Genomic DNA, 25,877 nt, shown 5'->3' on the forward strand with positions numbered 1-25,877 from the left:
CATGAGGAGAAGGGAGAATCTGCCCTGAGCAAGGAATTTCTAAGCCTCATATTCAGCTTCTTCTGTCAAGAGTGGGCAGAAGTTCCTGCCAACACAAACAAGAGACAGAACTTAGATGCAGATCGTTGCATGTGACAGCAATCTTTGCAGCACGTGGATGCAAACAGTGAATCAGCAGTGCCCAAATAGCAGACAACAGCAGTCTCATGGGATTTCTTAAAACTGCATGTCATGCAATAGGATTTATGACTTCAAATATCTCAGTGCATTAGGACTGTTTCTAATGTGCAAAAAAACATGCAAAGGTTTGCATATTGAAGTGGGCAATAGGTTCTCCATGTTAATCTTTCTCAGTACAGTGAATGTCCATGTACAGCAGTTGAAATACACAGCCTCACTCCATATTCTGATTTAACTTTCTGTTCTGGAAACTAAGAGCAATGTATTTGGATGGATGTCTGTGCTACCTCTGCCTCTTGATATGTTGAATTTGTGCTGGTTATAACTTTTCAAGTAAAACAGATATGACTTGCCAAAGACCTTTAATTTCTCTGCCTGTTTGGAATCCATTTTTGATTGCCTGGGATGTAGGAGGGGAAGTCAAACATTGCAAATCATTATTCTAAGCTGTGACAGTGAATGCCTGATTATCTTAAGTCTCCAATGAATGTACTGGTACAGCAAAATCCTTCTGCAAATACTGGTTTCTCTCAAATTGATAAAAAAGTTAACTCAGCCTCTTACCTGTGACAGGCTGCTTTGGGGATTTTGGCCTCTTTTTTGACTTTGGAGTGAAGTAAGTTTTGGGGGTTTTATTATTCACTTGGGTTCCAACCTGATGATGACATGCATTCAGTCTCTGCTCTTCTCTAATGTTAGTCTGGCTCCCAGATGGTTTCACCCTCTTCAAGTCCTTTCATTTTCTTCTCAGAAAGTTTCTCCAAAAGGCCAAAAGAAAGGATTTTCAGATATGTAACTCTTCCAGATGCACAATTCCAGCAATGCCAGGTGTTTGACTAAGCCCATCACATTAAGGACAAGTTGAAATCCTGCTTTGCTATGATTATTCTAATTTTAATTTGTCTGATCTCTGTCTGTTTCTGCTCATTCTTTGGCTGTATAGGAAAGCTGTCCTGTAGTTGCTATACCAGTTTGGGTTATTCTCCTGCTGACTTTCCATCATAATTTTGCAGTGAATGTCTGAGCTTCTGGCTGGCAAGCTGTATTTTTGATATCCACCTTGGTGTCTGTTTTGTGCGGAACTTCATTGAAGTGGGTGCTCAGAGTATGAGGTACTTGTGCACAAATAGTGACTTGGACCAAAAAATCCTTGAAGTACCTAAAGATGATGTAGTGAAGACATGCCTGTAGCTACAATTCTACAATTTGTTCCTTGACAAGAGTGTTTGAATCATATCCACCTTTAGTTCCATTGATATTTAGGATTTTCTATGTGTCAAAACAGCTCAATTCAACTGCAAACTCTTATTGTTCAGATTGTTTCTACCTACTTGACACCTATTACAGAATCACAGAATTGTTAGGGTTGGAAGGGACCTCTGGAGATCACCAGTCCAACCCCCTGCCAAGGCAAGGTCACCTGGAGCAGGTGACACAGGAACTCATCCAGGTGGGGTTTGACTGTCTCCATAGAGGGAGACTCCATGACCTCCCTGAGCAGCCTGTTCTACTGCTTTAAAGAATATATGAAGAAGGAACACTTTATATGGCACTTTAAGGCAATGTTCTCTTTGATTATGTACTGAAAAATTAAGGGAATTTGCTTATATTTTCAGTAATAATATTGATACATAAGTTTTGACAACTATTTTTTCAGTGGTAAATACACTTTAAAAGGCTATTTCAGAATCATGTAGTGGAAAACTGCTAAAGACTTATCTGTTTCTTTTTTTTTTTTTTTTGATAACTTTGCTGTTGGAAACACAAAACACATAGGTAGCCAAATTGCATTCCAGCACGACCTTCTAGCAGGCAAGAGGATTTCTGCTTCAGTGCTGCAGTTCATTAAAGAGTTGTAAGCAGAAATGCTGGAAAAGTTTGCTGTGGGCATGTGATGGGAGATTTCTGATAACCTCAAGGCTGCCTTCCAAATGATCTTATTAATTCTGTGAGTAATCCGGGGAAAACCAGTAGGGTTTCTTTGACTTTTGCCCTCCAAGGTTGCAGTTTTTACAGCTCAGAGCAGCTATTAGTAACAATAGCTCTTGAAGTGTAATTTAAAAAGCCCCAGGAAGTGTGTTCCTGTTTTTCTTTCTGGTGCACTTAGGACTGACAACTCCTCTTCCTTTAGCCCCTAATTCAGTGTGCTGCTGTTCCTGGAAACCTGTTTGGAATGCTCTAATGATGTTTTTCACTTGCTTGAAGTACATCAAATGTAACACATGAGCCTGATTTCCAGCAGAGACTTCGGTCTGTGTGCAGTCAGCTGCTTCTCAAGAGTCTCACTTGTGGCTGGGTAAGGAGGGATGGGGTTGCTTTGTGCAGGCTCTAGGAAGTGTATGATTTTAATTCTGCTGTATTGGGAAGGTGCTGTCACAATTGTCAGCTCACTTGTGTTCAAAGTAACTAATCCAGAACAGACAGTGACATCTTTCTTGCTTTTAGTGAAAAGCATCGATGGAAATTTATATTATAGGACATATGGACATAGAATGTCATGGTCTTCGCTGATGATGGGAAGAAAGAGCAATTAGTATTTGCATCTCTTCTTGTGAACATGTTCTCTTTTCTATACTGCTGGAGGTTGGATTTTTTTTCAGCTTCCCATATTTTCATTATCATTAAAATCTTTGATTGAAGAGTAACACAAAGAGCTGTGTCAAATTGCTTTTATCCTTATGCAGCAGCTTTCAGAGTGTTATCATCACACCTAAAATTGGGCTACTTCTTTCCAGGTGCCTTTTCTTCTCCTGTTCCCTTTTGCCTTTGCTCTCCAGAGCTGACATCATCCATTCTGCATTGGACAGGGCACGATTCCTGAGAATTGCAGACACTGTTTGGAAACTATTGTATTTGCAGCCTGTTGTCTGGATGTTATTTATTATATCTACAGAACTGTTAACTCTCTCTGTGAACATTTCCTATTTTAAGACTGTTCCTTACTATACAAATTCACCTTGACTGCTCTTTAAAACTGGTTTTCAAGCTGAAAATAGGACTCTTGTCTTGCTAGGCAGTGTTAGCAATGTATTTATTGGCTTCATATCTATGTAACTATAATTCTGTTACAGTTTCCAGTTCAGCTAGCAGTCTTACCTCTCTGCTTTTCAGATCTGGGGAAAGCGTACCTTTTACGTCAGATAAACAGGAAAGGCACAATAAAGAGTATTGAAAAGTTTGGTCTAATCCTTGGTAGTAGTGTTCAACCTTTGTTTATTGCAGTTGAAAGACTATGAAAAATTCAGCTTTTTTTTCAGCTTCTTAAAATTTTCTCATAATTACTGGTTTTGAAGCCAGCAGCTGTGTTGCTTCATGCATCAAACCCTAACTGTTCAACTATGAGTCTTAAATGGGACAGTAAACAAATGTTTATTTTTTCCTTATGACTTAAAATGCAATTTTTATACCTATAAAAAAATTTAGAAAAATAAGTGTCTACAATTTGTCAATATTCATTGTTACTTTTTAAATTTCTGTTTTAAGGGTTTAAAGTTCCAGCATTGGTTTTCAATATTTTCCAAAGATAGGAGCTTCGGTGGTAAGTAGCTATTGCTTGTTCAGTGGTCTTTCGAGAATTTAAAGTACTTGCTTGGCTTGATCTGAAATTGGTGAAATATAACTGTATTGTAACTTACCAGTTAAGTTAGCACCATTTAGAAAGGGTTTTCTGAAGTATTTTCTTGAAGTCAGTCTGTAAAAACTGTCATTTTGATGACAAAAAAAGTCATTTTGATGCAGACTTTGAATATTACAGTTTCTCCCTAGTCTCATGAACAAAACTTCAGATTTTGTTTTCCAGCTCTTTCCCTTAGGGGTTAAATAGCTTGGAAACAATCTTACCCTAAATTGGAGAACTCAAGGAATGCCTCATGAATGAGCATTATGGTGACTGGCACTTGAGTGTTGTGTGAGGTGCAAGTGCAGTGCAGGTCACTGCAATGATTAAAAGGTGAAACTGGTTAATGGGGTCTGTGGAACCTATGCACCCACAGCAGCTCCTTGGTTATTTGTTCAAACTGTCCTGCACATCTAAATTTCTTGCAATGGTAAGTGGTGTTTATGCAGACAGGTATTCTACACAGGGAGATTGCCTGCAGGACAGAAGCAGATTTCCCCTTCCTTATCTAGACTGCTGCTTCTAGAAACTACTCATCAAAGTTTCTGATTCCTCTGATTTTAGAAGGCTTTGTAATTAGGAAAATTCAGGACAAGAGGAGATAAAAACAGAAGAAGGAAATGAGAAAGAAGCAGATGTCCAATGTAAAGTGAGGCGGAATGGTGCAGTACCAAGAGTATAAGGAGAGATTGCTTTTGATAGACAGGTGGAACTGTGTGAAATAGGTTTGGCACTAACAGCCATTCCTTTGAAGTATTTTTGTCCTGTTTTTTTAAAAATTAGTACTTGGTTATTTTGCTACCTTAGACTGAAAAGCAAATAGGGACAGCCTGTTTTCTTCCCTCCTTTTTGATTTGCCCTTGTGTTCTGAGTTCAGTACTGAGAAACTGTAGTTCCCCACTGAGCAAAAAACACGTATTTTAAGTTTCTTTATATTCCTCTGTCAATTACTACGCACTTAGATGGTTTCTTAAGGACTCTGTAATATATGGGAATGATGATCTCATTTAGATTCTTAGCCGCCAAGTTTTCAGCATCTGTAAGGGTGCAAAATCTCACTTTATCAGCTGGAATAGACACACAAAGAAGTGTTTACTTTGATAACAAAAGAGGCTCAATGCTCAAAGATTTTCTGGAAGGATTTTCTTTAGTTAAAGTGCATAATTTGGCAACTTCAAAATAAAGAATACTATAACATATTGATACTTTTATTCCCAGCTTCAGCTAAAATGACACAATCGGTATCTTTAGCAAGTTTTAAGTAGTCTTCTGTCTATCCTTAGAAACAGATTTCTGTTAAGTAGGAGGATATAACTCAGTGTGTGCTTACAAAAATAGGAAAACTACTTTTGTCTCAGATGACTCTGTAGTATCTTATATGTTTACATCTCCTTTAGATTTACTGTAGCATGACTTTTTAGACTATGGGGTTGATTTAATAAATAGACAGTGTATGGAGCATTTCTCTTAGTCACTTTGCTGAATGTGTGATGCCAGCGAAGACCAAGCAGACTTCCCTCTTTGATACATAGGACTAGGTTCCTCCTATGGAGACTCCAAAAGATTCAGTAGGCATAAAAAAATGCAGTTTTCTTTTTCATGATGTTTATGCTTGCATTTTGTAAGGATTACCTTCACTTTTTGATTAAGCTTTTACTGAATCCTTATCTATAATGACAGTTTAATTTTTCATTATTTTGAATTATTTTGAACAAATTGTAGTGACATATACAGAAAATTAATTTTTCAGTAGCTTAGTGCTAAGCATTTCCAGCTTTAGATGCAGTTTAATCACATCTACATTTTATGAAAAATGTACATCTGCAGTTCTCTAAGAAATGTTTCCTAATACCCTTAATGTTTATCATTGTACATAGAGAAGATCTACATAATCCCTCTGTGTTAGAAAGACCCTTCAATTTAAATTTATTAAAGATTACTTTACCCTGTCAGGAGCAAAGTGTCCCCTAAATCCAGTTCCCTCCCATGAAAGCGTGAGAATTTCTCCACTGCTTGGGGTCTGTGCAAATCATCTGCACTACAAAAGAGCCCCAGCTTCTTCCATTTTAGGAATCTGGGAAGGGTAAATATTTAGAAGTGCTGGCATAACAATAGCAGAAGTAGAAGGAAATTAAAGTTTGGAATCCAGTGCTGAGACACATTTGGCTTAAACCTTGGATGAAAAAAATACGAGCTTTTTGGTAAATTGGTGAAATGCTACAATTTTCAGCTTTGGAGTATGGAATCGGCAGGAGCTGTTCTATGTAGAATAAAACACCCAGTTTTGAAAATGTGTCTTTTTTGTTCTTGTTTAGGCTTTTTTCCTTTTTTTTTTTTTTTTTGGTCAGAGTAGAGTGTGTTGTTCAGTTCCTTTCTGACAGGTTGCAGGAACTAATATTTCACTGAGCAAATGCTAGCACTGTTAAGGGAATAAGGCTCTTTGGGGAAGACAACTTGCTGATATGAGAACTTCTTGAGTATAAAGCTCAGGGGCTGTAGGTTGAATATGAAGTAAACTGAAATTAAGACCATGGCATAGAGATAGATTTCATTATAGGAACTCTGGTGTTTAGGTTGCAAAGTAGTTTGCTCCATACCAGATTTTTTGTAGAATCTCTCAGAGAGTTTTCAGCATCTGTTGATTTCAACAGCTGTTCGATATTGAGCAGAAAGATTCATCTGTTCTCTGCATAGCAAGAAAAATGTATTCTTTATCTTGATAAATTCAATTGAGCTTGAGTAACTCTTCGGATATTAAAACCAGTTTTCCTGGTATGTTTCACTTATCTTTGGGAGATTTTTGGCACCGTGTTCACATACCTAAACGTGTCCAAAGACTGAAGTCTGTTTCTGCCAGAATTTGCTGAATGACTTATGAGCCTATATAAAGACCATTTTAGTAACTTAAGCTGATACTTGGCTTGTGTTTATGCAAGACAACTCCAAATAATCCTTTAACTTTTTTTTTGAGCAGTGCTATGTTTTTTAGAAAGAGACTATATAGAGTTGGCTGGATAAAGAGAACTGTACTTTTGGAAAGAACTTCAGTGTTTTGAAATTAGATTTATATTTTTATCCAATTTTAAAGCTAAAACAAAAAAAAATAATTCTGTATTTCATTGTAGAAGGAAATAGAGTTTAATCTCCACAGGTAGGAGGCTGCTTGGGTAGCCTTTTCTGATGCCTCAGGGCTCTTAGCTCTCACTCAGCTTGCTTCAGGTTGTATGGGTCTTCAGAAAAGGCAGGTTTTCAGTTAGTTCTCTTGGAAAGTTGTCAAACTTTACCATCACCATTGTGTTTTAATAATAGTTTTTCATGTCCCTTCCTATAATTCTGATCTTTACAGTTTCCAGATGACAGATAATTCAGCACAACCCCTGACAGAGTTTGTTGAATTTTAGATCACCTAATGTATGAAGACTAGCAGAACTTGCTCTGCAAGAGGAGCTAAACTCCTGAAATATGAGAATATGAAATAATATTTTGAGACAGTTTAGACCACTCCAAGACTTCAGTGCCTCAGTTTCCTTGCAAATTTCTCAGCATTTGGTTGCCTACTTAAATATTTGTTACGTCTAAGTTTCTTTAACTTAGGATGAAAAACACATCCGTATTTAAATGCCTGTCCTTCCTTGGCTTATTCCTACTGAGAGTCCTATGCAAATTCTGAATACTGAGAGTATTCTTCAAATTCTGAATTGAAACAGTTCAAAGAAATTCTTATTTCAATGAAGTAATTTGCCCAACGTAGACACTGGAGAATGTTACCATTTTTTTCCAGTTTAGACACCCAGTGCCGAGAGGAAGTAAAATAATATGGTCTTACTCTTTACCACAAAGATACAGAGACTAGCACAGCACAGAGCATGTTTACCTTCCTTGTTCAAAATCAGATGTGTCCTATGCGAAAGGTGATATTGAATCTTAGAGTTGATTAATCAAGCTCTTTTTCCAGCCTTTTGCGTCGTTATCTGTTATGGGTGTGCCTAGCTGTTTCATGAGATATATTATTAAAACAAACCCCCTTACAATAGTAAGCAGAAAAAAGAAATTACAAAGGGAACTGAATTTAGACAAAAAAACTGCACTCTATGGTAAGTTAGTCTCTTAATTGCAAATTAGTATCAGTGTGCTTCAGATTCAAGGTCTCTGGCAGCTGTGGAATTTTGGTAATAGTTCCACGGAACTCATGACCAGGGTCGGTAGGATTCTATGATCTTTGCACAATAGTGTTCCACTGGTAAAATAAATGATAACAGAGCACGTTTTAAATCTGTTTAAGGCTTGTGAGACTATAAGAACCCTGTTAGGTTCCTTGTTCAATACTAATGAACAGGGCTCAGTTGTGACAGGTGACCCTCATTTAGAATAAGATTTACCATGACCATTTCATGGGGTGTTCCATTTCTTCCCCAGTAATTCAGTTATAGCCCCATTTTACCTGTCAATTCCTTATGAACCAGCAGAATTCAAGGTGTTTATTTTTACACTGTGTAAAAATAGGCATTTCAAAATGGGTTTGGCTAGGATGGAATGGCATTACTTCTGGAAGTTCTTGAAGTAATCTCTGACAAAGTGATCAGAAGTTGGGAGGGACAGCAGGGATGAAGGCTCTCATTGCTTGTGGAAGGAGTGCAGAGCTTGGTGTAAGCAAATGTGACATCCAGTCTCACTGTGGTCCCAGCAGCTATGCAAACTGGTGTGCTGGGGAGCAGAGCTGTGCCCAGTGCTGCTCCTGCCAGTGCCCCTGCAGCAGCACCACACCAGTGTCTCCACATGCCCTGCGAAGCTGGGATCCAGTTGCTGGGCAGCTGTGTGATAACCCTGAGAAAGGGAACACTTGGATTTAATGCTAAAATCCAGCTGAAAGATTTCAAGCTGAGGTTTCTCACCAAGTAGTAGACTCTTAAGTACTCAGCTGTTTACTGGATTGGGATGAAGGGCATCCTTTGTACTCCTAGGAATGCAAAATTTACAGGACCAGAGTGAGGGAGAGCACCAGTAAGAGAAACAGGACTTTATAATCTGGCGGTGAGGTCACTTCCTTGGCAGGGGGAAACACAGGCTGGACTTTGAGGACCCTGTATGTACTTTACATGAAACAGTGCACAGAGTTTATGAACTGTCTTGGAAGATTAAGCAGAACTAAGTGTAACCTATAAAGTGGTGGACTGAACAATTTCTGTCTAAGGTGCTTCATCAATAATTGAGCAAAACTGCAAAATGGCAGTAATAAACATAGAACGAAAGTAAGGTTTTTGTACATGTGTTTTGGTTTTTTTTCCCAGATTCTTGATATTGCAAAATTGATTCATTTCATAACAGAATTTTATGTAGTGAAAGCTTTTGTTTAATCCTATTTTAAGCCCCTGTATAACCTTATTTTAAATGTGCTAATCAAGCTGCAGTTTGTGTACTTGCCAGAAAAATTATTCTTGATTTGTGTTATAGTTCAAAGAGAAATGAGCATATTTAAAATCAATAGAAATTCTACATCCACATTATAACCCCACATCTGTGGGTATAAAATGTTGGTGTAATAGTGGTGCATGCCAAAACGCTTGTATTTCTCAGTTTATACTTCAAAGTGAAGAAGTGAAAATGTATTGTACTACAGTGCAGTACTAGATTAGGGTATTAAAGCAGATTCTTTATTAGGTTTACCTCTAATTTAGCTGGTTTCAAAAACTCAGTTGTTATTAGCTAAATTTACAGTGGCAGTTTTAGGTTTCTAGGAAGCTCCAATGACCTCTGTAAGAGGTAATTCAGTGAACTTGTCACTAATCATTTCATTTTTCAGCTAATTGTAATGGGTTTAATCCAGAAATTATGAACTGGGCCCCCCTTCCCTGAGGGAAATATTTCTTTCCACCTTTAAATATAAGGAGGAGTGAACATAGGAAATTTGACAGAACTGTTCTTTTATTTTTGAAATCACGAGGCTTTTGTGAAGTACTTTGCAGAATCCAGGAATGCACAGCAGTTTTCCTTGAATTACCTCCCTCTGAAGGTTTCACCACTGCCATTTTAATGGAATACATCTTTATCTGCTGTCACTCATGTGTTTACCTGAAAACTAGCTCCTGATGGCTGTGGAGTCTTTGGGGTGTGTTCTGTGCACAAGGAGCCTGACTGTTCTCAGTCATGCTCTGACTGATAATCTGAAGAGCATCAATGCTCCTCCTCAGTGTTTACAGTAGCCATGCAAGGAGCTCAGTAATGCAGCACTTATGAGGAAAGTCATAGCAGATAATGATGTCGTTGAACTGTTGACTTGTTTTTCCTGAAAGAAAAAGTGCAGTCATTCAACAAGGAACCTGGGAAAATGCTTGTCAGTGCCTTGACCAATTGCACACCACTATGTTTTAGTATTGAATTAGAATGCTAATCACTGACTTGTTTTCCATCTTGTCCTAATGAAAGGAAGTCCTGTATGTAGGGAACTGGAATTTCAGTTTGTAAGTGTTTTGAACACAACCCTTTGTTTGTGCTTTGTTATTTTGTGAGAATTCAAAACTAGTTCAGCAGTAACTTTTTGTACAGAAAACTCAGAGGCAGAGATTGTGCATCATGCTTATCTCTGTGATTTGCATTTCTGCCTTTTAGTTATATTCTGTGTACTGCATGCTTTTTCTTAAGTATTTTTTAAAATTTTCTCTATTCCTGTAAAGCCTATTGCTTTTGCAGTTTGTACTCTGATATACACATTATATGCACACGTTCTCCTAAGTGAACCTAAATCATCAGTGCCACTGAAAGAAATGCATTTCCCCCATCTGGTTATCCTTGCCTGCTATAGCTATTGTCCTTATGCCAGCAAACAAGCTTGTGCAAGTATGTGGGGAGTTGAATTTAGAAAACTTATTGGGATTAAAACTAATCTCTGAAGAGGAAGTGTGTGGGTGAGCATGATGAGCACGTGTTTGCATGATAGTCACTTCCCTGTTAAAATTACCACCTAGCTCTGAAATTCCTTGTCCTCTGACCCTGGGCTAAGCATTCCAGGTTCCTTTCTCTCCCTTCTTCCCAGCCCCCTTCCCCTTGATATGTGTGAGCAGTTTGCTCTCACCCCTGGTTTACAATGTGCCACTAACCCAGGAGCTCAGGGTAACTCACTGTGCACAAAGTGTTGGTCCTGCCTGGCAGCTCACACTCAGCTGAGTGTGTACTGGAAGAGTGGAAGGAAAACTTGCTGGTATTACAGTCTCTTCTAATGCCTGGCAATAACTCTGTGAGCCTTTGAGTACTGTGACCAGATCCATGTGATACCTTCTCTGTTCACTGGGTGGAAAAACATAGATGTGTCATACAAGTATGAAGAATAAGTCATGCAAAATTCATTGGGATGGTTCCCTCAAGGTTAGACTGGTTTTGGCTTTGTTTCTAAAGCAAACTCTTTGGGAAAGGTGTTTTTGCTGGTAGGTTTATACTTACTATAGAAAGAGCATATGCAGAAATTAATATCTTCTGACAAATGGAGCAACCTTACTGAGTCTGGTCTTTTTTTTTTTTTTTTAATAACTGGGGTGTGAGTCCTTTCTGGGAAGGTCAGTACCTTTTGCATGCATTGCTCTTTAAAATGATATCTGCTGCTGACTGTTAAATCTGTAGACTAAACAAGGCTGTTCTGTGAAGTAAGATTTAAAATTATAAAAAGAATGTTCAGGTTTTAATATCTGAACACTTGCTGTAAAGGTTCAATGGCTTGGTAGTAAACGTATTTCTCAGGTTCATTAAAATTACCAGTGCCCATGTCCTGGAACAACAGGTACGTGGTTCAATTAAGGGAGCTGGAAGGGAGGGAATTGCAGAGACCCAACTTCCCTTGGAGTCATGGAATGGCTGTGCAGCTGCTGCTGCCTGGGGCTGTCAGGAGTCTTCCACAGCTGCCGTTTCCTTGTCTCCATGTCTGATATGGAGGTGCTTTGCTGGTGTTAACTTTGTACAGCTGTGGTACTGCTGGCATATACCCAGGCACTCCTCTTTGCCAGGATATAAAAAAAACAACTGCACAGTTGTAGTCTCTAATGACCAACACTGACTAGTGTTCTCAATTCTCATCGCCTGGCTTCCTTTGCAGACTGGTATCAGTCTTGCTGCTTCAAAAGCCTGATCCTCAAATCCTGGGTGTGGAAAGATACTGTACTCCTAAATACATTTCAACAGCTGATCCTCTTTAGATTCCTTAATTCTTGTGTGAAGAGAGTTAATCTGATCCTAGAGTTCATATAACCAGTAGAGAACCAAATCCTATTCCAATGAATCTCCTAGAAACTGAGCAAGTGTAGCAATTGGATAAAATGATAAAATCAGTATTGTCCAACTGAATGTCTACATACATCACAGAATGTATAAAGTAATCTAGTTGAAGTCTGCTCTTGAATTTCATCTTTAGGTATTGAATTCCATCTTCCATCTTATTTATTGAATGTAAATCTCAAGATGTAGCCTTAAACTTGAAAAGCACTCAAGTACCTCACCTTAGACATTTTGGTCCATATTGGGTCATCTTCTGCGTAAAAATCTGATTTGTTAAATGGACCTCATGCAGAGAAGCAATTTATTTGAGTTTGTATTACAACTGTAATGCAATGTTTGTGTACCTCGTGCTTTTCTAAAGGATTTCCAGTTTCGAGCATTGATCAGGAAGGTACAATTGCAGTTTTGTACTGACAACACAAGTTTTGTACTGTACAGTCAGAACTGTGTGGCTCCAGTGTGCACAGTAGAAAATGCAAGATGAGTTTTTTGGTAAGACATGCCTCACTACCCCTGGACATAATACAAAAGGAATAGAGATAGCATTAAAAAAAAAAAATCCATAGGGGAATGTTACGTAGGTGTTTTGTAGTTTAGACTTATCTCAAGGTTTTTCTCATAGAGTAGCAGGTGAAACAGAAGCGTATCAAACTTGGTGAACAGTTTTGGACATTATGTGACTTGCATATGATTGGCAATAACTGTATTTTAGTCCAAGCAGTGTGAAATCAGAGGCTCCTGCAGAAATCTGACATCTCCTTCTAAAGCCACGGGGGCTGGGGCTCTGAATGGTCTGGTTCTTGATTTATCTGAATGTATGAGGAATTCCCAGGCTCACATCTGTTTGCTAAGAGACAGCCAGAGAAGATTGACTTCACATTGCAGGGGCTGTGTTTGGGTAAGCCTGTGGCAGGCAAGCAGCCTGGTGAGCAAACACTGAGGTTGTGCTCAAATACCATTTTCTCTTGCCTTGTCTGTCAGGCCTTTGTTAGTGTGTCAGTAAAGCTCACTTCAAATAAAAGGTCCTCTATGGGCTCTAGCAATGCTTGTTTACTCCAAACACTTAGAGCTCTCTTTCTGGATTGAAAAAAGAAGGAAAAAAAAAAAAATTAGCTATGGCGCTTATTCCATTTTCCTAAATGAAGAAAAGTGAAGGTGTGATGTTGGTTGAGCACAGAAGGAGGGGGAGCTCTTCTTTCATGTATTGTTTGAAGGTTTAGTCAGTTAATTTTGAAAATCTTAAAAAAAAAAAAGGAACAAAAAAGAAGCTGGTAGGGATTTCCCCTCCTGTTAGTTTTACTAAGCCAAGAGAGCTAGGCTAGGCTGAAGATTGAACATGCAATAGGTAGAAGAAATGTTTCAAATTTGACATTTTTACCTAGTTTACTCTTAAATGAATAAAAGGGACCTTCTACTTAGCTCTGTAAGTGAAAGAAGTGAACAGCAAAATTAATACTTTCTGATATCTGCAATGTAAAAGTTTATTTTGGACACAGCTGTTAATATTCCATAGTCATTATAGGGCAATACTTTTGCAGTTGCAATAAATACAGATGTTACATTCTTAGTTTCCCTAAATTAAGTTCAAAACAGTTGTCCCTATCTTAAAAATTATTGATGTACTTTGAAAGAATCCCATACATTGCAAGACTGCTGTTTCCTGAACTAATAATATGAATCTGAAAAAAAGTGACTTTCCCTTTGCTTCCCTAACTGAAATGGAAATAGTGGTATTTGTGGTTTCTGGACTGTTGCTATATGAATTTCTTCAAATGATGGGAGAAATGCAGTTTTTTGTTACTTCTTTGATAACAGAGAAGTTAATGTGGTGGTTATTAAAACAGTATTAGTAAAGTACATTTCTCCTGTCATGGAAAAAAAAATTACACTGCAATAGACGCTTTCACTGCCATCAGGCTGGTGGTTGTAATTTAAGTGCTGCTGTTGTACAAGTGGTAGAATTACTGCTTTTTATGTCACTTGTTTATTTTATGTTCAGATAAAACATTCTGTTAGTTTTTCCCCCTGGTCAGCCTGGACTGTTTTACAAGTGACATTATACATGTGTGCACTTACATAAGATACATTTAAGTTTAGTTACTTCATAGTGGAAAAGGTACACCTGTGAGAAAGGAATGTGAATGAGAAAATACAACTGTGTGTAAACATGTTTATGCAGCTGCATTTTAATGTAACTTATTATTGGAGCACTCTGTTTAGAGAATGAAACTTTTACAGCTGAAGACAAGCTATTAAAAATTCCTTCAAAACACTGTAAGCTGTAGATAAATCAGAAGTATAGATATTCAGTTCTGCTTCCAGATTTATTTGGTTTTTTAACAAGTTTTCTTCATATTAGTATCTGAAAACTGTTTGAGATGCTAATAAAACTGTCCTATAAACTTTCCATATTAAAGCTTTTTTGCAGAGTATTAAATCTAATGTTTTCTTCTGTTTTTCATGATTAATATACACCTTATTTTGCTAATGTAAATAATTTCACTCAATGTGGAGAATTTTAAAACTTAATAGCTTTTCAAGGCTTTTGTGTGATTGAGGTACTGTGGAGCCTCACATATGCATTTCAATTCAGAGTACATGTGGTTTGGAAACATGAAAAATAAAAGGTTTATATCTGTTAGATCTCCACAAAAAAAGTCATTAAATTTGTATTAGTATTTCTGTTCTGTAAGTAGATAAAACAATACAGTCTTATATATTATAAAACTCAGCCTTCACATTTAAAATCTCAGGATCCCAAAGAAAAAAAGTTAGGGAAATGCTGCCAGTGACTTGTTTCAGTTGGGGGAAGAGGCAAGGCTGTAAAATGTCATTATCATACTTTGAAAGCTTTTTAAAAAAATGAGTAAAGGACAAAAAAAAACAATAAAGGAAATAGTTTAAAATCAGGCTCTATTTGTTTGCAGACTTGTACTGAACTTTTTCATTACACTAGGGACTGAGAGGACATTGTTCTAGGCATTTCATGGACAATGAAAGACCCTCTTTGCCCCCAGAAATTTATTTCTGTGCTTTGACTTTCGGTGTTATTTAAGCTGATGTGGTGTGGCCTTAAATGTCCAGTTTCCAGCATATTAAAAAGAATGTTGGTATCTGGTTTATTGAATGTAATGTGTGGAGTTTAAATTTTCCCAATCCAAGCCAGATGTCCTTTGCATATCTTAAACCCAAACAACCAAAGCAAACAAACAAACCAAAGCCCAAAAAACAACCACAATGAGTAGAGCATGAGCAGTGAGCTTGTCTTAACTTTTCCCCTGTCACTAGTACTGGAGAAAGACTGCTTTGCACAGTGTAAAGATTTCTTAGCCTATAAACTCACTCAGTTCTCAGCCTTTCTCCAGGTTATCAGTTATGAAAGATTTTGTGATAAAGTCTGGATGAGTGGAAGCTAGAGAAGGACAATCAATTTACTTCACGTTCTCTATTGATCAGGCAAAATTTCATCCTTGTGGAGGCAGCAGTCTGTAAGTGGAGGACTTTACTTAAGGCTTCTGCCGTAGGTATATGATGATATTGAATCAGTTTTGCATATAGTACAGCCTGTATTTATAAGAAGGTCTGTCTTGTACACTTGAAGGGGAAGGAAAAAGGGTATAGAAGAATACCAGTATAAGAGGATGCAGGTTTTAACACCTTGAATTTCAATCACTTCTTTTTCTTCATCCTGTAGCTCAAATAAATAAACCTAGAGATTGAAGTGCCAGATTTTCATTGCTGGCTGCTTTTGTTTTTATATTTTGCAATATTTTCTTTCATCTCTGGATGGGTAACAGAGGTTGTAAATTAACTCCAATGTTTAGAGGCTTCCAAATGCCAATTTTGAGAATTTCCAACATCATTTCCTTATGGACGCAGCTATTTTCTTTTCAGGTTCAGTTTATGCTTAGGAGCAGACAGCTCACATTTGCATGTCTGCAATCTCAGATAAGTCACTCTGTGTCTTTGCCTCATATTTCTGGACCCAAGAACACTTGGGAAAACCATGCAGGCTCTTGGATCTTTCTGCAGGTTGCCAGGTGTGAGGATCAGTGGCAGTCTAGACCTTGTAATCTCTGATGGATCAGGCTGACTCAGCCCAATTAACTTCCTCACTATGTTGCTGGCATGTCCCATGTGCTGCTAGAAGCTGGAAGTTCCTGGTCTGTGCCCTGTGTACCTCTGAATAGTTAAAGTAGGTACTGCTACCTTAGTATTACCTCAAGTGTTGCACCAAAATATACTTTAGTATGAAAAGTAGTAAATGAATGGTTGGTTCCTACCATATTTTTCCTGCTAGGTTTATTTTAAAAGGCATTTGGTAAATTGCCTACTGTGAATACTTGTGCTATGGCATCTAAAAGGCAACAGAGACTTTTGCATCCAAGAGGAAAAAAACCCACCAGCCAGGAAATTCTGTAGGTGCATAGGAATTGTAATAAAAATTCAATGTAGCTGTAATAAAATATGTGCAGAGTACATGTGCCACGTGCAGAACTCATTTTGTCATTTTAACCTCTAATTGGCTCTCTTATTCCATATTCCCTTATTCTCCCCAGTTCATTAGCAATTCATCAGAATTTCTACAGCACCTCTTGTGCCTTCTGTCTGGTTTTCAAGGATTTTGGAAGCCTCTGCACTTTTTTCCTGAGTACTTGCTTAGTCCTTCATCACGCATTCATCCCCAGAACCCCCAAGACTTCCACCAGCTCTCTTATTAACGTTCAGTGCTCAAAGTCTTTCAACTTCTTCTGGATCTCTCTTTGGAAGAGTTAACACTGTGACAGGAAGAACCTATGATTAATGTCATCTTAAGCTCAGATAGGTAGGTGAAGGCATCCACCCAGGAAAAGGTACAAGGTGTGTCTGCACCTCCTGTGATGGAATGGTGGCAGCTTGGTCATGGCTCTTGATCATGGGCAGCCAGAGGATGGAGAACTGGCTGGCACTCGATGGCATTGCCCCATGTCTTCAGCTTAGGAGAGGCTGTGAAAGGGTCATAGCCAAGTATTGCAGCTCTTTTTATCTTGTTTGAAGAGAGAGAATGGTCAAACTTCATGCACTAAAACACTGTCAGTCCTACTCTGTAAATACAAGCTTCATTTTTTAAAGCTCATTTTCTTACACAGGCTACAGCTCATTTGAGTCTCTACCATGGTTATCTTTGTAACCTCTTTCCAAAGTACTGTATACAGCAATCTGGGAACTGTATTAGTCTTTTTACTACTATTTGATTTTAATCATGAAGTATACTGTGAAAAATATTATTTTAAAATCTCAATAAAAAAAAATGCACGGCTTATAATAGAAAAATAGAGAAAGCATCTCTTAAGATAACTAAGTTAAAGAATTTTTCTTTGAACAATCAAAGTATTTGTGAAGGTAGGTCCATAGGTAGACAGAACTTCCTGATGCATCAAGGATCATTTAGAATTAAACCAAAGCTGAATTAGTAGTGCAGATGTCTTCCAGATTCCCTGCATAGATGCATTTCCAGGCAGTGAATAGGGCAGAGTGTTACTCATTTATCCTCTCAAGGCTTCCACAGATCAAATCTGACATTTCTGGTCTGCCTTGAATCACTCTAAATTCTTCCATCCTTTTTCACCTTCCCCTGGTTTTCCTGAACCTACATTCCATATGCTGTAGGGCTCAGTTGTATTTTTTAATCATTTGCAAATAAAGAAGTCAGCATTTGTCTGCTGTTGCTGGAGATGAATGGTGGAATAAGTATCAACATTATACGTGATGCAGAAGGGGATGTTGAAGGGTGGATGATGGAAATGCCCAAGCCAGGAATATACAGGGGGGACCCTGGGCAACTAAGGCTCTGCAGGGCCAAAGTGTAGCGTAGGGAAAAGGTTTCTCAGCACTTAGTGAGAGAAACCAAACTCTTTTGTTTCAGATACTGTAAGGGCAATAATCTACTACAAGACTGTAATTCAAATATATGATATGCCATTTAAATCCCATTTGGACAAATACTTTTATTAAGCGTATCTCTGAACATGCATTATACATTCATTTTTCTGTCACCCTTGGGAACAAAGTATCTGCATTAAAATTATATGCTAAGAAACTAACACTTATTTTCTTCAGTACATATAATCTAAGAGTTTTAATAGACTGTAATCCTTTAGATTTTTATAGTCCTTTTCCTCCTAGATATAAAAGCAGTGAGCAAATATTATGTGCCTCTTGTCACTTCTTTGAGGTGGTTAGCAAATATGGGGGACACAGTAGCTGAAGTGAACTGATACACACTAATATTTACACATTTCAGAAATACTTGTGTTAGTAGATATGTTTTTTTTAAAATACACGGAGTTGCGTGACTTTGGAAAAGTAACTTTGAGATTGTTCTTCCGGTGCTATATTATGTGCTTCAGACATTCAGAAAGTGAATACTGTATTGCAGTCCTACTTTCATTTTGAATTATGGTTGAAAGTTACCTGCTTTGTAGTAGTGCTGTTTTGCTCAATAAATACATTTGAGCAAAATACATTTCTTACATAAAATCTGTCCTAGATCACTAATTCTGAATGGTTCTACTTTGGATGGAAAGTTTTCCATTAGAGAATCCATTAGTGTTAGAAAAATGGTGTTCCAGATAGGATGCTGATGGTGTGGGGGAGGTGGAGACAGCTGCTGATGCCAGTGAAATTTCCCAGTTGAAGCTCAGTGAGAAAGTCAAGGAAGATACTTTTTAAAAAAGTTTCCCCTTAGAAGTGGGGAAGCAGCACAGTTTCTCACCACCTGTTAAAAGACCAGATCCAATTAGCAGGAAGGGCTAAAGCCTTGTGTAAAAACTTCTGTCACAATTAGAATGCGTAATTCTAAGGTTATGCTAAGTGAAATTGAACCTCAGTGTTCCCTTTGGTTAAATCTTTTGCTTTACAAAGGGTAAAGGTGTTTATAGATGAGAAATTCCTTTTGCACCAACCAGTTCAACTTGACCCTGAAATCAGAGCTCCTGTATTTCAATAGAGAGTAAGGAGAGCACTTCTGAAAGCCAGTCAGATGCCTGTGAATTGTGTTCTACTTTGGATTCACAGATCTTGGAACTGATTCACAAGATCAAACCCCAGGAAGATGCCAGTTCTGAGGCTTGTATCTGAGATACCCAGAGCTGAGGAAAAACCAGGAGTCAGCTCCCAAAACACAAGGCTTGTGAGCATATGGGCTTTAGTAGTTAGTTTGAACATAATATCCTGGTATACCACAGATTGAGACCTATTTATAGCGTTTCCTCTGGTAGGGTTTTAAGCTCCTCATAGAACAGCTATGCTAAGTGAGCGAGTACCATGTTCCCCACATTAATACCTAGAATGGAGGGTTTAAATATCTCCAGACTTTGGTAATCTCTATTTTTTCATTTAGAGTTGTGAACCATGAATTTTTCAGTTTTTCACGTTAATAGTCTCTAATAATTACGTTTCCATTTATAAAGTCTTATAAAAAATGTTATCTGAGACGTATGTGGAGATGAACTGCCAGGTCCTCGAGTATTCCTGTGTGGAAGAAGGTTTTTTAGGTACAAATATCCTAAAATCTGGTGGGATAAAAGCCCTTAAATCCCAGTAGGTATTTTGTTGCTGGAGACCTGTTGGAGATTTGTAGCCACACACCAATATTTTGTAAGAAATGCCTGACAACCAAAGGATGAAGTAAGAACTTGGTGCTGGGGGACAAGCCGCTGCCAGGAGTTAATGAGGGCTGAAGTGAGTTTGAAAAGCACTCCAAATGAGCCCCGGAGCTGTTTTCAGTCTCCCGCCTCCCTGGGCTCTTTCCATTTCCAGCCGCCGGTGCCAAGGTAGTGCCACTCGTGCTCTCCACGTGTGGAGGCTGGCGCGGAGCCCGCGGGTCGCGCAGCCCCGGTGGGCGCGGGCAGGTGCAGCTGCAGCGCTCGGCTCGGCCCCGCACCCCGAGCCCCGAGCCCGATCCGAGGGGGCTGGGAGCGAGGGCGGGGAGCGAGGGCGGGGAGCGGCCCGGGGCTCCCGCGGCAGCAGCAGGAGCGGGGAGGAGCCGCCGGGCGCTGCCAGACCCCGACCTGCCGCGGGGAGGGGCGGCCCCGGCTCCCGGCGCTCCCCGCTCGGGGCCAGTGTTGGGGCGAGTGGAGCAGCGGCTCCGGCTGCGGGGAGAGCGGGCGCGGAGCCGGGGATACCTGGGTCGAGAGCGGGCTGCCCTCTCCTTCCTGCCCGTCTGCCCCGAGTTGCGGCTGGTGAGTGGCGAGGGCTGCGTCCCGCCGGGTGGTTTCGGAGCTGGCGGTGCCTTCGGGAAGCGTGAGGATGGAGGTTTAACTCAGTGCGTTTATTTAGACTGCAGTGCTACTTTGTAATTCAAGTGGGCTCCTGGGATTGTGAGAGACTTTTCCGCGGGGTAGAAATGCCGGAGAGTTTAGCGCGGGACCCTGCCAGCGCTGAAGAGCCTGGTGAGAAAGCAAACCCTCCCCTACTCGAGATCCGGCTCTTTGGGCAGATGCGCTGTGATAAAAGTGCTGTACAAGGTTTATCATTTGACCTTCAAAGCACAGCTTAGCAAATGGGAGACTTTAAACCCACTCACGCTTGGGAAGTGAAGCGAGGGGGAAAAAAACCCAAAACAAACTCCCATGTTTAGCTTTCGAAGAAAATTATTGCTGAACTGATAGTGTAAAAGTGCTTTGCTGTGTTTTCTGTAGACAAATGCAAAGAATGGTTTGTGTTTATCAAGTAAGTGTGACTGCCAGTGTGTACCTGCCTGATGTGCCCTGACGTTCTCAGTGAGTCCTTGCCTTCTTTAATGTACTGTAGAGGAACATTGTATTAGTGCTTCTATTAAAATAGGAAGAAAAATGCTAGTATTAGTAACAATTCTCTTGTTACTATGTTACTGTGTTCAAACACAGCCTTTAAATTTGGACAGAAAACAAAAAGTCTGATTTTAAGCAGATGGTGGAGAGGTTTCTTAACCTCTTAGGTAACGTTAATATAGCCGTGGTGATGTTAGGTATACCTGGGGCCATACCTTAAGGAGTGTTGCTTTTGTGTCCCTTTACAGCTGTAATAATTTCAATGTTAATCCCACAGCATGTTGAAGTTAAAACATGTAGAACTTTCAATGCAAGTAACTCGTCTTACAGCCAGAAAGAAGCATATTTTGGTTTCTCCCTGCTCTATGTAAGCAGGATTAGAGCTATTCTGGATCAGAATATTTGCAATTACAGAAACTTTAAAGTCTTTCATAGGGTAATGGAAAGTCAGTAAGTTGTGTAAATAAGATTTAGTGCGATGACAGTGTGGCAGTTGTAAGCAGTGCTTCGGGTTTTTTTAACAGCTTTCTGGGCTCTTAAACTGTGCTGAGGTATACACCTGCTTTCCAGAACTATGCACATTTTTTTCTTGAAGTAGTGTGGTTCCAATAATTTGTGCTTGTAGCTGTATTTCATTCCAAAACTCAGAGTATTTGAAGCTTTTTCAGACTTTAGTACATTTATTTTCCATCTTCTCTACATAGATATGCTTTTTTTTTTTTTTGATTAAAACTCTAGAATCGTACAAAACTTTTGGAAGATAATTCAGAGCTCCTTGTTGTTGCTTCTGTGTATAGTATAATTATATCTATTGTAAATTTTGACTTTGTAGCTAAAGCACTGACATTGATTTCTGTAGTTGAAGCCCTGCAAATGATTTCTGGAAATGGTCTGCTGTTGTTTTGCTCTCTTTGCCAGGAGAAGTAACTTTAGCTTAAAAGCAAAGCAAAAGCTGTTTCTGAGGGTCTGAAGAATCCTGGTTTTCCCAGCCTTTGCAGTCTTTCCCAGCTCCCTCGCCCCATAGCTGTCGCTGGTGGGTCTGTTCTTGTGCCGGCTTGGCAATGCTGGTTGCCAGTGCCCATCTGTACGTGAGCTGTGCTGCTGGCACGGTGACATCTGGAAACTCCCTGTCACAGGAATTGCGGTTCCTGAGCCAGCCTGCGACACAGGAAATGAACTCATGGAGTCTCAGGTTCAGGACAGGACAGCTTCACAGCCTCGCAGGCTGTGGAGAGGGATGGCAGGGACAGCTGGCTCTCAGAACACTTAGAGGAGGGGAAATTTCCCCTCTACAAACCTCTTCTGCTTCATAATTGTCTGCCAACTACTGCCTCATGGAACAAGGACTTAGATTGCTGAAGATCTACATGTTAATATGGTGACATTAGTTGAGAAAATGGGTATTTATAGACGGTGCAGAAAACAAACTGACCATAATGGAATTTCTCAAAAATAGGAGCTGCGTGATACCAATTCTCAAAGTGAAATGGCTGTATTAATAAATATATTAGGTAAACTTGCTTGTTGATGAAATAAGATTTTGAGACTTTCTGAAGCTGAAATGCACAAATTTAATATACTTGAAATATCTAAGGACAAAAAGGAAAGCACAGGGATGGGTTGTTCTGGGTAGTGCCTGTATTTTGTATAGAGAAAGCTTTCCAGGGAAGAGGTAGGGGTTAACAGCTGAAAGAGAAAAGCAAGAAGTTAAAGTATTGAGAGAAACCAAGCATCACGTATGATAGCATTGGAGTAAGAGCTGGAGAATTTGAAAAATCTCTTGCTGAGAGCCAAAATGGAGATCAACAACCATAAAACATTAAAAAGTAGTTTGACTTTCTAAAGACCACTGCAGTGATAGATAAGTAGACATCTCCCTTGAAATCCAGTATCAAACACCAGGCACCACTTGTTACTTCTCTCAGCACTGAGAAAAAGCAAAGATACAAAGAATTCTGGTAATGTGAAGGAGGAGCAAACCCTCCTTTAGAGTAGCTGTGCACTGGCTGGCACAGCAGGCAAAGCCTGGAGGGGATTTAACTGAGTTTGCAGACTAAGATTATTGGCCACATTGGAAAACTTCAGCGTCTTAAAGGACTGCAAGGCCATTACGGTATTTCATCTAGAAGGAGCCTTGCCATGTAGTGCTGGGTTTGTTAAATGTTGCTTATTGTAGAAATGCACTCCTTCCGGAATCCAACTGGTTCAGATGAATTTTAACCTGAAAAGACATTTTTGTTACTTCGGACATCATGTTCATCTCAGAACTATGATGCTTTGTGTAGCTAGCAGGTCTGCAAAGTCCATAAAGCCTGGGCTGATTCAGCTGGCTGAGTGGTGCAGTGCTGACTACAGCTGAGAAGCTTTAGATAACTTTGAAATATAATTTGAATTTTGTCCTGCCTTAAATGAAAAGTCTAAAGTCTTACAACAGTTTAGTTTTGGTTTTGTGCAATTTACAGATTTTGGGTATGTTTTTTTTCATATATGGTTAAAACAACCCTCAACACTTGGCTGTTCTGTGTTGTCTCCTAAAAATCTATAAATTATCTGTACTAATATATTAGGTTATACTAAATTTCCACTACGTCATTCCCTTTTGGATTTGCACTTTTATCATTCCCAATTGCAGTCATTATGAGTCCAGATGGGATTTGTTGAACCAATGTTTTTTTAAGTCTGGTTGGGGTGTTTTTGTTGTTTTTTGGGTTTTTTTTAAGAAACTTAAATCGAGGAAAACTTCTTTCAGTTGCAGCCAAAGGAGCAGGTGAACTTAATCCAAGTTTTAAAAGAACATGCTAGTCATGGAGCACCAAATCCCACATAGTTTGTGTGATACACCATTACTTTATCTCCTGGAGGGCCTGCAAGGCAAATGGCAGCTGTCTGCTGGGTGAGCTGTGTTCACTGCTAGCTCCACAAATAATAGATGGATTACTCCATAAAACTGTCATGAAGGAACATCGCCGCAGCAGACTATGGTACATTCCAGATATGATACTCTTCAAAGAGTTGTTTTGAACTGCATGGCTAAAGTGCTTTCTGAGCAGTTACTGCTATCCAGAGTGCAGTAATTAAAGACAATTCTGGTTTTCTTCCCTTAGCAGTTCAGCTGGCATAATTTCTAAACAGATGATCAGATTTAAAATACCTTGTGTCCAGCTAGAGACGTGGGATGTATTAAACATGTAGATTAACACTTTTTCTAGTTGTATTTAATCTTCTATTAAGTAGGGCTGCCTGCATTAGAACTTGTATTTTCTACAACCTCATTATTCTGAATACCTGTCCACTGCTTCAAAGCTTTCGGGTGTAAATTTTCACAAGTCTGAAAATCCCACTACTGGAGAATGCCAGATCCTACAGCAATCTGAGAAGTGCAGCAAAAATAAACATCAACATGGAAAGAATTCAGAATTCTTAAAGACTAAATTTTCAAAGATTCTTATTTTTAGATTTTCCATGCCCGTGTCAAAAAATCTCAACTATGCTTTTACTTGTCATATCTTAATTGGCTTATTTATTCATCCTCTCAGATAACTATTTAATTGTCCCGTTGTTTCACCTCCGAGTCACTGCAATTATGGCAGAGAAGACAAAACGCAGTGGAGAGTTAAGAATATAATCCAAGAATATATTTTGGTGTGACAGCTGCAGGTGAAATTTTGCTGTCAGTGGGTTTACAGTCACTTCTGTAGAGAGGGACACAAATGAAGTACCATAGTACAGAATTTTTAATCACCTCAAACACAAGTGAAACAAAACTCAGATTGCATTAGCCTGGTCAAATTCAATGACTCAAAATAGAAAAGTTACCAAACCAAATGAAAATGTACTGCCCAGCTCATTTGGTAGAGAATTGGTTTGAGTCCCAGTTGCGTACTCTTGCTTTAATGTGTCATTGAAAGAACTTCAAGGCAAGCAGGTGCTTCCATTGCCTCTCTAAAAGACTCCATAAAAATGGACAGAACTCAAGGGTTCCTCAAAGCTTAGGAAAAAAAGAAAGAATTAGCTCTATCTGTTAAAATTTTAATGTTTGAAATGGTTCATGAATTGCTTGTTCAATAGGAGAACAAAGGCAGAAATATAGGTTGTGGTACTGATGACATGATGATGGAGTACTTTTCGTCAAATTCAGTATTCTAAGACGTTTCTGAACAAAAGGTACACAGGTAGATATTACATCTGTGGAAAATAAAGCATTTCTCTTTGATCATATTAAATGGAGGCTGTTGAGCTGTCTGGACAAAAGTTACAATTCCCATACCAGTTTTCTCAAGGGGCACAGATCCACTGAAGGGCCAAGCCCATGTGTCTGTGCCGGGATTGCCCATCTGCTGCGGGCACCAGTTTGGGCATCTGTGTTTGGCACGTGTGTGCCTGGCACAGAGATGTGTGGTTTCCTTCATGAAGTGATTGAAAACAGCCACTAAAAATTAATGTTGTACATGTCCTGGGTTTGAAGTGAAGGGATGTGTGTCTGTCATCCTGAAATATCAGATATTTGCAGTGTCTCTCCCTTCTGTTCAGTTATTACAGTAGACAGTAACTTTGATCAGTGTACAGCAGTTCCAAGTGATAATGTGGATGGGCCCAACTAACTTAGAAATAAATGGAACAGCATCACTGTGCAGCCTATCTCTTATGTGAGTGAATGTAAAAATAAGCAGCCAGAAATTCCTAAAATGCTGCCAGACACCTGGAGAGGAGCTTTCTTTGCCTCAGTGTCCAGCTCTCGCTGTGTCCACGGAGGTTTGGCGTTGCCTGCAGTGTGAGAGAAAACCAGACTGCTGAAACACAGTGGAATTTCGCATAACTAATATGTCTTTTCAGACCAAACTGAAGTTTATCCAGCCCCTTGAATTTGCTCTCTGTGCTCAGCAGAAAGTCTTCCTTGGGCTTGACTTGCCTGGGCCAGGGGAGGGGGTACCCGGCAGGAATGTGTGGAATTGAAGGCTGGAAGAATTTGCTTGTCAGGCAGCATATTCTCCTGTTCTGAGCAGTTATCTGAATGAAAGGGATTTCCCAGG

The 25,877-nt window shown here is 39.3% G+C and overlaps 1 protein-coding gene across 4 annotated transcripts in view; it reads left to right on the plus strand.

Moving 5' to 3' along the window:
- Window positions 1-25,877, plus strand: part of DISP1 (dispatched RND transporter family member 1) — an 85,042-nt gene that overhangs the window by 25,568 nt on the left and 33,597 nt on the right. The window contains exon 1 of one of the 4 annotated variants that reach the window (XM_058835244.1): window positions 3,700-3,718. The exons of 1 other annotated variant lie outside the window; for it this stretch is intronic. The gene's annotated coding sequence lies outside the window, so the exon portion shown is untranslated. Of the gene's footprint in view, window positions 1-3,699; window positions 3,719-20,126; window positions 20,361-25,877 lie in introns of those variants that run through there. 2 more of the 4 variants (XM_058835241.1, XM_058835243.1) reach the window with 2 other exon arrangements.

Source organism: Poecile atricapillus, chromosome 3 (assembly GCF_030490865.1).
Source record: "Poecile atricapillus isolate bPoeAtr1 chromosome 3, bPoeAtr1.hap1, whole genome shotgun sequence".
NCBI lineage: Eukaryota > Metazoa > Chordata > Aves > Passeriformes > Paridae > Poecile > Poecile atricapillus.